Below are 10,991 nucleotides of genomic sequence, written 5' to 3' on the forward strand. Positions count from 1 at the left end.
GTGGGGAACTATACTGCCAACCTAATGTGGGCAAAACCCAGAAAAAGGAGATATCTGGTCCTTCAGCCAATAATATACATGCCCTTGGAGACAATTTTACAAAATAATAACTAAACTGATAACTCATCTACCAATGAGGCCACAGATAAACACATTAAGCTAAAATGCATAATTTTTATTATTAAAGATAATAAGAAAAACAATGCCTCACAATACAGTGCTCAGAAAGGTGTCAAATCAGATATAGCACTAAATAAAGAACACAAAACCAAGGGAAGGGGTTTAGGGTACAGGTGAAAAACCTGACCTGACCAACCCTACCTAGTCTAACCCCTTGCCCTCACTACAATAAGTGTGGACAGGGAATAGGGATAGTAGAAGTCACATATACATTAAGAATAATCAATGCAATGACTCAATATGTATATACTCTTACTCCTAATGACCTACGTGTTTCACCCTTACATATAGTTAGGGGTTCATCAGGGCTCAGGGGAGCAGTCAACATATCACAATAGATAGTAATCAATAAAACACTATATATAAGAAGTGATAAAGAAACAAGTGAAGCACACGTGATACAGAAGCATAATAGCCGCACATTGATACTGAGTATTTGATGAATAGATATATGAAAAATAGATAAATCATTCCAATCAGGCCACAATGGTAGAAATATGGATCCTTAATTGTACTATGAGTAGATGAGGAATACGTCCCTTGTCCAAAGCAAGTACTGTGAAAATAAGATTGCAAAACAACCTGTCAATGTCCCATAATTTAACAAAAATAACAAATACAGAAAAATGTATATAATAATGTGTACCTCCAAATGTAATTAGGTATACATGAAATAGCCCAACGTCGTATTACAGATATATCACCCCAGGAATCACTGTTACGCCTAGCGCTCCGGGTCCCCGCTCCTCCCCGGAGCGCTCACGGCGTCTTTCTCCCTGCAGCTCCCCGGTCAGTCCCGCTGACCGGGAGCGCTGCTCTGTCATGGCCGTTGGGGATGCGATTCGCACAGCGGGACGCGCCCGCTCGCGAATCGCATCCCAGGTCACTTACCCGTTCCCGTCCCCTGCTGTCATGTGCTGGCGCGCGCGGCTCCGCTCTCTAGGGCGCGCGCGCGCCAGCTCCCTGAGACTTAAAGGGCCAGTGCACCAATGATTGGTGCCTGGCCCAATTAGCTTAATTGGCTTCCACCTGGTCCCTGACTATATCTATCCTCCTCCCATGCACTTCCTTGCCGGATCTTGTTGCCCTTGTGCCTAGTGAAAGCGTTTTGTGTGTTTAAAGCCTGTGTACCAGAACTTCTGCTATCTCCCCTGACTACGAACCTTGCCGCCTGCCCCCGACCTTCTGCTACGTCCGACTTTGCTTCTGCCTACTCCCTTGTACCTCGCCTATCTTCAGCAGCCAGAGAGGTGAGCCGTTGCTAGTGGATACGACCTGGTCACTACCGCCGCAGCAAGACCATCCCGCTTTGCGGCGGGCTCTGGTGAAAACCAGTAGTGTCTTAGAACCGGTCCACTAGCACGGTCCTCGCTATCCCTCTCTGGCACAGAGGATCCACCTCCTGCCAGCCGGCATCGTGACAGTAGATCCGGCCATGGATCCCGCTGAAGTTCCTCTGCCAGTTGTCGCTGACCTCCCTACGCTGGTCGCCCAGCAAGCTCGTCAGATCGCCCAACAAGATCACCAGCTGTCGTACTTGACCACCATGACACAGCAACTCCAGTCACAACTACAGCAAGTACAGTCACAGCTACAGCAGCAACAACCATCTCCTCCGCCAGCTCCTGCACCCCTTCCGCAGCGAGTGGCCACTCCTAGCCTCCGCCTGTCCTTGCCGGACAAATTTAATGGGGACTCTAAGTTTTGCCGTGGCTTTCTTTCGCAATGTTCCCTGCACATGGAGATGATGTCGGACCAGTTTCCTACTGAAAGGTCTAAGGTGGCTTTCGTAGTCAGCCTTCTGTCTGGAAAAGCTCTGTCATGGGCCACACCGCTCTGGGACCGCAATGACCCCGTCACTGCCTCTGTACACTCCTTCTTCTCGGAAATTCGAAGTGTCTTTGAGGAACCTGCCCGAGCCTCTTCTGCTGAGACTGCCCTGCTGAACCTGGTCCAGGGTAATTCCTCCGTTGGCGAGTACGCCATACAATTCCGTACTCTTGCCTCTGAACTATCCTGGAATAATGAGGCTCTCTGCGCGACCTTTAAAAAAGGCCTATCCAGCAACATTAAAGATGTTCTGGCCGCACGAGAGACTCCTGCTAACCTGCATGAACTCATTCATCTAGCCACTCGCATTGACATGCGTTTTTCTGAGAGGCATCAAGAGCTCCGCCAGGAAAAAGACTTAGATCTCTGGACACCTCTCCCACAGTCTCCACTGCAATCTGCGCCTAGGCCTCCCGCCGAGGAGGCCATGCAAGTGGATCGGTCTCGCCTGACCCTGGAAGAGAGGAATCGCCGTAAGGAAGAGAATCTTTGTCTGTACTGTGCCAGTACTGAACATTTTTTGGTGGATTGCCCAATCCGTCCTCCACGTCTGGGAAACGCACGCTCGCACCCAGCTCTCGTGGGTGTGGCGTCTCTTGATGCTAAGTCGGCTTCTCCACGTCTCACGGTGCCTGTTCGGATCTCTACTTCAGCCAGCTCTTCCCTCTCAGCCGTGGCCTGCCTGGACTCTGGAGCTTCTGGGAATTTTATTCGGGAGTCCTTAGTGAATAAATTCCGCATTCCGGTGACCCGTCATGTCAAGCCACTCCACGTTTCCGCGGTCAACGGAGCCAGGTTGGATTGCACCGTGCGTTTCCGCACGGAGCCCCTCCTAATGTGCATCGGACCTCATCACGAGGAAATTGTATTTTTGGTCCTTCCTAATTGCACTTCTGAAGTTCTCCTTGGACTACCCTGGCTTCAACACCATTCCCCAACCCTGGATTGGTCCACTGGGGAGATCAAGAGTTGGGGCCCCTCTTGTTCCAAGGACTGCCTTCAACCGGTTCCCAGTACTCCCTGCCGTGACCCTGTGGTTCCTCCTGTATCCGGTCCCCCTAAGGTCATTAAGGACTCTGCCTGCCACAGGAAATGCCTCTCCCCCCCTCCCAGTCCCATCAGGCAAGCCCCTGTGTCCCCGCATGGCCCTCGTCCTGGTGTCACACTGCCCCGTGCCAGGTCTCGCCCTCTGCCCTCTCTCCCCATTCCTACTCCTGCTGTTCTGCCTGCCGTTGAGGAATCCCTCCATCCTTTCCCGGTGTCCTCATCCCAGGGGAGGCAGTTACCCGATAAAGAGAAGGGGAGACCTAAGGGGGGGGGTACTGTTACGCCTAGCGCTCCGGGTCCCCGCTCCTCCCCGGAGCGCTCACGGCGTCTTTCTCCCTGCAGCTCCCCGGTCAGTCCCGCTGACCGGGAGCGCTGCTCTGTCATGGCCGTTGGGGATGCGATTCGCACAGCGGGACGCGCCCGCTCGCGAATCGCATCCCAGGTCACTTACCCGTTCCCGTCCCCTGCTGTCATGTGCTGGCGCGCGCGGCTCCGCTCTCTAGGGCGCGCGCGCGCCAGCTCCCTGAGACTTAAAGGGCCAGTGCACCAATGATTGGTGCCTGGCCCAATTAGCTTAATTGGCTTCCACCTGGTCCCTGACTATATCTATCCTCCTCCCATGCACTTCCTTGCCGGATCTTGTTGCCCTTGTGCCTAGTGAAAGCGTTTTGTGTGTTTAAAGCCTGTGTACCAGAACTTCTGCTATCTCCCCTGACTACGAACCTTGCCGCCTGCCCCCGACCTTCTGCTACGTCCGACTTTGCTTCTGCCTACTCCCTTGTACCTCGCCTATCTTCAGCAGCCAGAGAGGTGAGCCGTTGCTAGTGGATACGACCTGGTCACTACCGCCGCAGCAAGACCATCCCGCTTTGCGGCGGGCTCTGGTGAAAACCAGTAGTGTCTTAGAACCGGTCCACTAGCACGGTCCTCGCTATCCCTCTCTGGCACAGAGGATCCACCTCCTGCCAGCCGGCATCGTGACAATCACTGTTTGCCAAACCCTGGGTTACTGAAAATGCTAGGACCTAATAAATGAATAAACCAAAATTGACTTAGGTAAAAATACCAAAAGTTCATAAAAACACCAAAAAACCATAAGAACGAATAGTGAGCCAGTCTTACCCATGTGTGATGGATGATGGACTAAGAACTGATGTCACGATTCAGCTTCCTGGTAGTGGATCCTCTGTGTCAGCGAGGGAATGGCGTGGACCGTGCTAGTGGACCGGTTCTAAGAGGCTACTGGTGTTCACCAGAGCCCGCCGCAAAGCGGGATGGTCTTGCTGCGGCAGTAGCAACCAGGTCGTATCCACTAGCAACGGCTCAACCTCGCTGACTGCTGAGAAGGCGTGGGACAGAAGGACTAGGCAGAGGCAAGGTCAGACGTAGCAGAAGGTCGGGGGCAGGCGGCAAGGTTCGTAGTCAAGACGGATAGCAAGGGTTCAGGTAACACAGGCTTTGGACACACTAAACGCTTTCACTGGCACAAGGCAACAAGATCCGGCAAGGGAGTGCAAGGGAGGAGATCAGATATAGCCAGGGAGCAGGTGGAAGCCAATTAAGCTAATTGGGCCAGGCACCAATCATTGGTGCACTGGCCCTTTAAGTCTCAGAGAGCTGGCGCACGCGCGCCCTAGAGAGCGGAGCCGCGCGCGCCAGCACATGACAGCAGGGGACCGGGACGGGTAAGTGACCTGGGATGCGATTCGCGAGCGGGCGCGTCCCGCTGTGCGAATCGCATCCCCGACGGCCATGACAGTGCAGCGCTCCCGGTCAGCGGGACTGACCGGGGCGCTGCAGGGAGAAAGATGCCGTGAGCGCTCCGGGGAGGAGCGGGGACCCGGAGCGCTAGGCGTAACAGTACCCCCCCCCCCTTAGGTCTCCCCTTTTTTTTGTCCGGTAACTGCCTCCCCTGGGATGAGGACACCGGGAAAGAATGGAGGGTTTCCTCAACGGCAGGCAGTACAGCAGGAGTTGGAATGGGGAGGGAGGGCAGAGGGTGAAGCTTGGCACGGGGCAGGGAGACACAAGGACGGGAGCCATGAGGAGGCACAGAGGCTTGCCTGACGGGACTGGGAGGGGGGGAGAGGCACTTCCTGTGGCAGGCAGAGTCCCAGTTCTTGATCTCCCCGGTGGTCCAATCAAGGGTGGGAGAATGAAGCCGGAGCCATGGCAGACCGAGGAGGACCTCAGAGGTACAGTTGGGGAGAACGAAGAGCTCAATCCTTTCGTGGTGGGGTCCAATAGACATCAGGAGGGGTTCTGTGCGGTAACGCACGGTGCAATCCAATCTGACTCCGTTGACCGCGGAAATGTAGAGCGGCTTGACGAGACGGGTCACCGGGATGCTGAATTTATTCACAAAGGACTCCAAAATAAAATTCCCAGAGGCACCAGAGTCCAAGCAGGCCACGGCTGAGAGGGAGGAGTTGGCTGAAGGAGAAATCCGCACGGGCACCGTGAGACGTGGAGAAGCAGACTTAGAACCAAGAGACGCCACACCCACGTGAGCTGGGTGCGTGCGTGCGCTTCCCAGACGTGGAGGACGGATAGGGCAATCCACCAAGAAATGCTCGGTACTGGCACAGTACAGACAGAGATTTTCTTCCCTACGGCGATTCCTCTCTTCCTGGGTCAGGCGAGACCGATCCACTTGCATGGCCTCCTCGGCGGGAGGCCCAGGCGTAGACTGCAAAGGATGCTGTGGGAGAGGTGCCCAGAGATCTAAGTCTTTTTCCTGGCGGAGCTCTTGGTGTCGCTCAGAAAAACGCATGTCAATGCGGGTAGCCAAATGGATGAGTTCTTGGAGGTTGGCAGGAATCTCTCGTGCGGCCAGCACATCCTTGATGCGACTGGATAGGCCTTTTTTAAAGGTCGCGCAGAGAGCCTCGTTATTCCGTGATAACTCGGAAGCAAGAGTACGAAATTGGATGGCGTACTCGCCCACTGAAAAATTACCCTGGACCAGGTTCAACAGGGCAGTCTCGGCAGAAGAAGCTCGGGCTGGCTCCTCGAAGACACTCCGGACTTCAGCGAAGAAGGACTGGACTGTGGCTGTGGCAGGATCATTGCGGTCCCAGAGCGGTGTGGCCCAAGACAAGGCCTTTCCTGAAAGAAGGCTTACTACGAACGCCACCTTAGACCGTTCTGTAGGAAACAAGTCCGACAACATCTCCATATGCAGGGAACACTGAGACAAAAATCCACGGCAGAGTTTAGAGTCCCCATCAAATTTGTCCGGCAGGGACAAGCGGAGGCTAGGAGCGGCCACTCGCTGCGGAGGAGGTGCAGGAGCTGGCGGAGGAGATGGTTGCTCCTGTAGCAGAGGCAGAAGTTGCTGTAACGTGGCGGTCAACTGCGACAGCTGCTGTCCTTGTTGGGCAATTTGCTGCGATTGCTGAGCGACCACCGTGGTAAGGTCAGCGAGACTTGGCAGCGGCACCTCAGTGGGATCCATGGCCGGATCTACTGACACGATTCGGCTTCCAGGTAGTGGATCCTCTGTGTCAGCGAGGGAATGGCGTGGACCGTGCTAGTGGACCGGTTCTAAGAGGCTACTGGTGTTCACCAGAGCCCGCCGCAAAGCGGGATGGTCTTGCTGCGGCAGTAGCAACCAGGTCGTATCCACTAGCAACGGCTCAACCTCGCTGACTGCTGAGAAGGCGTGGGACAGAAGGACTAGGCAGAGGCAAGGTCAGACGTAGCAGAAGGTCGGGGGCAGGCGGCAAGGTTCGTAGTCAAGATGGATAGCAAGGGTTCAGGTAACACAGGCTTTGGACACACTAAACGCTTTCACTGGCACAAGGCAACAAGATCCGGCAAGGGAGTGCAAGGGAGGAGATCAGATATAGCCAGGGAGCAGGTGGGAGCCAATTAAGCTAATTGGGCCAGGCACCAATCATTGGTGCACTGGCCCTTTAAGTCTCAGAGAGCTGGCGCGCGCGCGCCCTAGAGAGCGGAGCCGCGCGCGCCAGCACATGACAGCAGGGGACCGGGACGGGTAAGTGACCTGGGATGCGACGGCCATGACAGTGCAGCGCTCCCGGTCAGCGGGACTGACCGGGGCGCTGCAGGGAGAAAGACGCCGTGAGCGCTCCGGGGAGGAGCGGGGACCCGGAGCGCTAGGCGTAACAACTGATACCTGGTGTAGCACACCAAATGCAATGATATATAATATTAGACCAAAGATACTGTAGGGACAAAGACATAAAAATATGTCATTGTCTAAACTATGTGGACATAAGCATAAGCAGTATGGGCAAATACAAGGTAAAGCAGGTAAAGCTTACCCCCTGACCAGATGATGCAATACGTCAGAACGAATCCAGGTGGATTGTAAATAGAGTAGAAAACACTTCCAAAAAGCCCTAGAGATAATGATAAATAAAGCGCCATGTGACCAACAGGTGTTATTACTACCGTACCAATAATGCCCCTATAGTACGATAAAATATAATATAATATAAAATGATGTATATATACTGCCTACCCTAATACAGGATGCTTAGAGCGTCAGGTGGCCCAAGATATATAGAAAATTTGATAACAAGGAAGCCTGGTGTCACCTCCCTAATGTGGAGGCTTCAAAGGAGACGATAACTCCTACAAAAAGATAATGTACGGGGAATATGGTTACCAAAGGTACAGGTCACATAGAATATGCAAAACGGTGCAGCCACAGTACACTTACCCAGTCCCTGGTGTCCCTTGTGTGGACTCAGTATGCGACGTCAACACTGAACGCCGCAAGTCTGATTAAAAAGCCGCGGGACCGGAAACGGAAGTGACAGAAGGTGTGTCACTGCGCATGTCCAGGGTTAGTGGAACGCAATGCGCTTCAGACGGCGCGTGTGTGGTTAGGCAAAAATCCAAAGGGAGGCTTGGATATAGTGCATGTCACCCCGCGCATGCGCCCTAACCAGACACCAGGTATATCAATATATGGGACGTATTAAAAGATGAAATCTTAACTCATAGCCAAAGGATAATGTACATATATAAAATTATAAATGTACATAAACTGGGCCAATGTGGAAATATTGATAAAATATAATGAGTACGATCTTAGAATGATAACATAAGATAAAGTAATGCAAACAGTTTGAGATTAATAATAAATGTATAATTATAAATAAATAAATAAATGGCAGGTGGGTATAGACACTCAAACGAATCGGAAGGTGTATGACGCTAGAGGTGGGAAATATTATAGTTTATACTCCATAAGAAATAGCAAAAACTACATCAAATGAAAGGACAGAAAGATAGTTGGTCATTAAGACCATAGGGGGTGGTAGTCTTTAGCCGATATATCCAGCGCGTTTCGGCTTGTAGTAATCTTTTGTCCAGGTTGCCGCCCCTAATGTCGGGTTTGAGAACTTCAATAACCTGAAAGGCTAAATTAAAGGGGGTGTCCACATGATGCCTGAGCATATGAAGCGCCACCGGTTTCTCCCTCTTATGTCTGATGTCACTTATGTGTTCAAGTATCCTACGTCTTACCTCCCTCATGGTCTTGCCAACATAGCTTAAGGGGCAAGGACAAGTGGCCAAGTAGATAACCTTACTTGTTTTGCAGTTCGCATAATCATAGCACTTGTAGATCTTATTAGTGCTGGGGCTGAGGAATTCTTTGGAAACACGCATGTATTTACATGCCTTACAAGATCCGCATTTAAATGATCCGGATATTTTACGGTCCAGCCAAGTTCCTGGACCTATTGGGGGAGTGTACAAACTATGTACCAAAAAATCCCCCAGATTTTTACCCCTCTTATATGTGATCCTGGGTGTCTCCTCCACCAAAGAGCCTACTACTGGGTCTGTCTTGAGAATAGGCCAGTGATTAGTCAAAATTTGACGTGTCTCCTTAGCCGCTGCATCAAATGTGCCAATGATTCGAGTTGGAAGGTCTTTGTCCGCTGCCTTAGGTTTAGAAAGTAAAAGTGTAGACCTGTCCAAATGTTTCGTTTCTATATATGCCTTTTTGAGAACCCTATTAGGGTATCCTCTATGTTGAAACCTGCTGCGTAACGCCTTAGCTTCATGATGGAAGACTTGTTCCGAGGAGCAGTTCCTTTTGAGCCTCAGGTACTGTCCCTTGGGGATCCCATTTCTGAGGGAAAAAGGATGGTGGCTGGACCACATGAGTAGGCTGTTACCAGCTGTGGGTTTTCTATGAATTTTGGTGCCAATGTTACCATTGCTGCTACGTTCTAGCAGTACATCCAAGAAAACTAGGGAATCCTTGTGGATCTCAAAGGTGAATTTAAGACCCACTGGGTTAGTATTAAGGGACTGCACAAAATCCTCAAACTCCACTTTGGGGCCGCTCCAGATGACCGCCACGTCATCAATGTAGCGGCCCCAATAGATGATATGGTGGTGGAAGCGAGAATTGTCCTCCCCAAATACAATCGCTTCCTCCCACCAGCCCAGGAGCAAGTTGGCATAGGTGGGCACCACTGGGCTGCCCATGGCAGTGCCCCTGAGCTGGTGGTAGAAGCGTGAGGTAAAAAGAAAGAAATTACTATTGAGGACAAATTCCAAAAGAGTAAGGATGAATTGATTGTGTGCGGCATGGTGGATACTGCGACTTCGCAGGTAATGTGCCACCGCACTAATCCCAAAATTGTGGGGTATTGAGCTTTAAAGCGCTTCAACATCGATTGAACACAACCAATAATCTTCCTCCATGGTGATGTCCTGGATCTTGAGCAAGAGGTCCATCGTGTCTCGTAAATAAGATGGTAAGCATAAAACAAACGGGCGAAGGACCTCATCCAAGTATACCCCTATATTCTGGGTTAAGTTCCCCACTCCGGACACTATAGGTCTACACTTTAGCGGGTCCAAGCCCTTGTGGACTTTCGGTAGTCCATAGAATGTAGCAAGGCGTGGTGTATTTGGCAATAAGAAATCATATTCACGTTCATCAATTAAGCAATCAGTTCTTGCTTGTGTCAATTTTCCTTCAATTCCTTTAGAAAGATAGTTGTAGGGTCCCTTTCTAGAACACGATAAGTTGTCTCATCTGACAAGATGTTGGTACACATCTTCACATAGGCCTTGTGGTCTAATATGACCAAATTACCTCCCTTGTCTGAAGGTTTTATAACAATTGTACGATCAGACTGTAGTTCTTTAAGGGCATCCTGTTCAACACGGGTGAGATTGTATGTAGGTATCCTAAAATCACATAATGTTGCCTCGATATCACTACAGACAATGTCTATAAAGACATCGATACAATCTCGATCACCCGTCGGGGCAGGTCTTGTACTCTTAAGGTGACAGGTAGAGAAGGGACCCAAACCAATCCCTCTCTCTGCCTCTTCTAATAAGGATGCTAAAGTGGAAACACCTCTCAGGTCCTCTTGGTCAATCCCTAATTCTTGGCATGACCTTTTATCATGGTGGAAGAAAAATTTCTTCCACTTTAGCCTTCTACCAAAAAGGAGGAGATCCTTGATCCACCCGAATACGTCAGGTCTATTCACAGGGACAAACGAGAGGCCACACTTCAACAACGAGATCTCAGCATCAGATAACAAATGTGAAGATAGATTGATTATCTGGTTATCTTCAGATGTCATATTCGAGGGGGCACTTGTGTGTCCTTCATTAAAAAACCAGGAGTTGTGGAAGTAGATGCTGGACCAGATGACACAGAGGGTACAGCAGAGGATTGTGAGCCAAAGCCCTGGGCTTCTCCAGTGTTTCCACGTTTCGTGGATGAGCCCCGCGATTTTGATTTCTTGCCCCATCCTCTGTTGTTGCCACGATAGGCACCCCGATACCGAGTGGAGTACGGAGACCGATTCCATGGTTGATAGTTAGGTCTTTCTGAGTCCGAGGCGTCGGTTTCAGAGGATGATATCTCTGTTTCCGTGCCTTGATATGGTTGTTGATTTAAGAAGTTATAGGCCTTATTG

This window comes from Hyla sarda, unplaced genomic scaffold, assembly GCF_029499605.1.
Source record: "Hyla sarda isolate aHylSar1 unplaced genomic scaffold, aHylSar1.hap1 scaffold_183, whole genome shotgun sequence".
In the NCBI taxonomy this organism is placed as follows: domain Eukaryota; kingdom Metazoa; phylum Chordata; class Amphibia; order Anura; family Hylidae; genus Hyla; species Hyla sarda.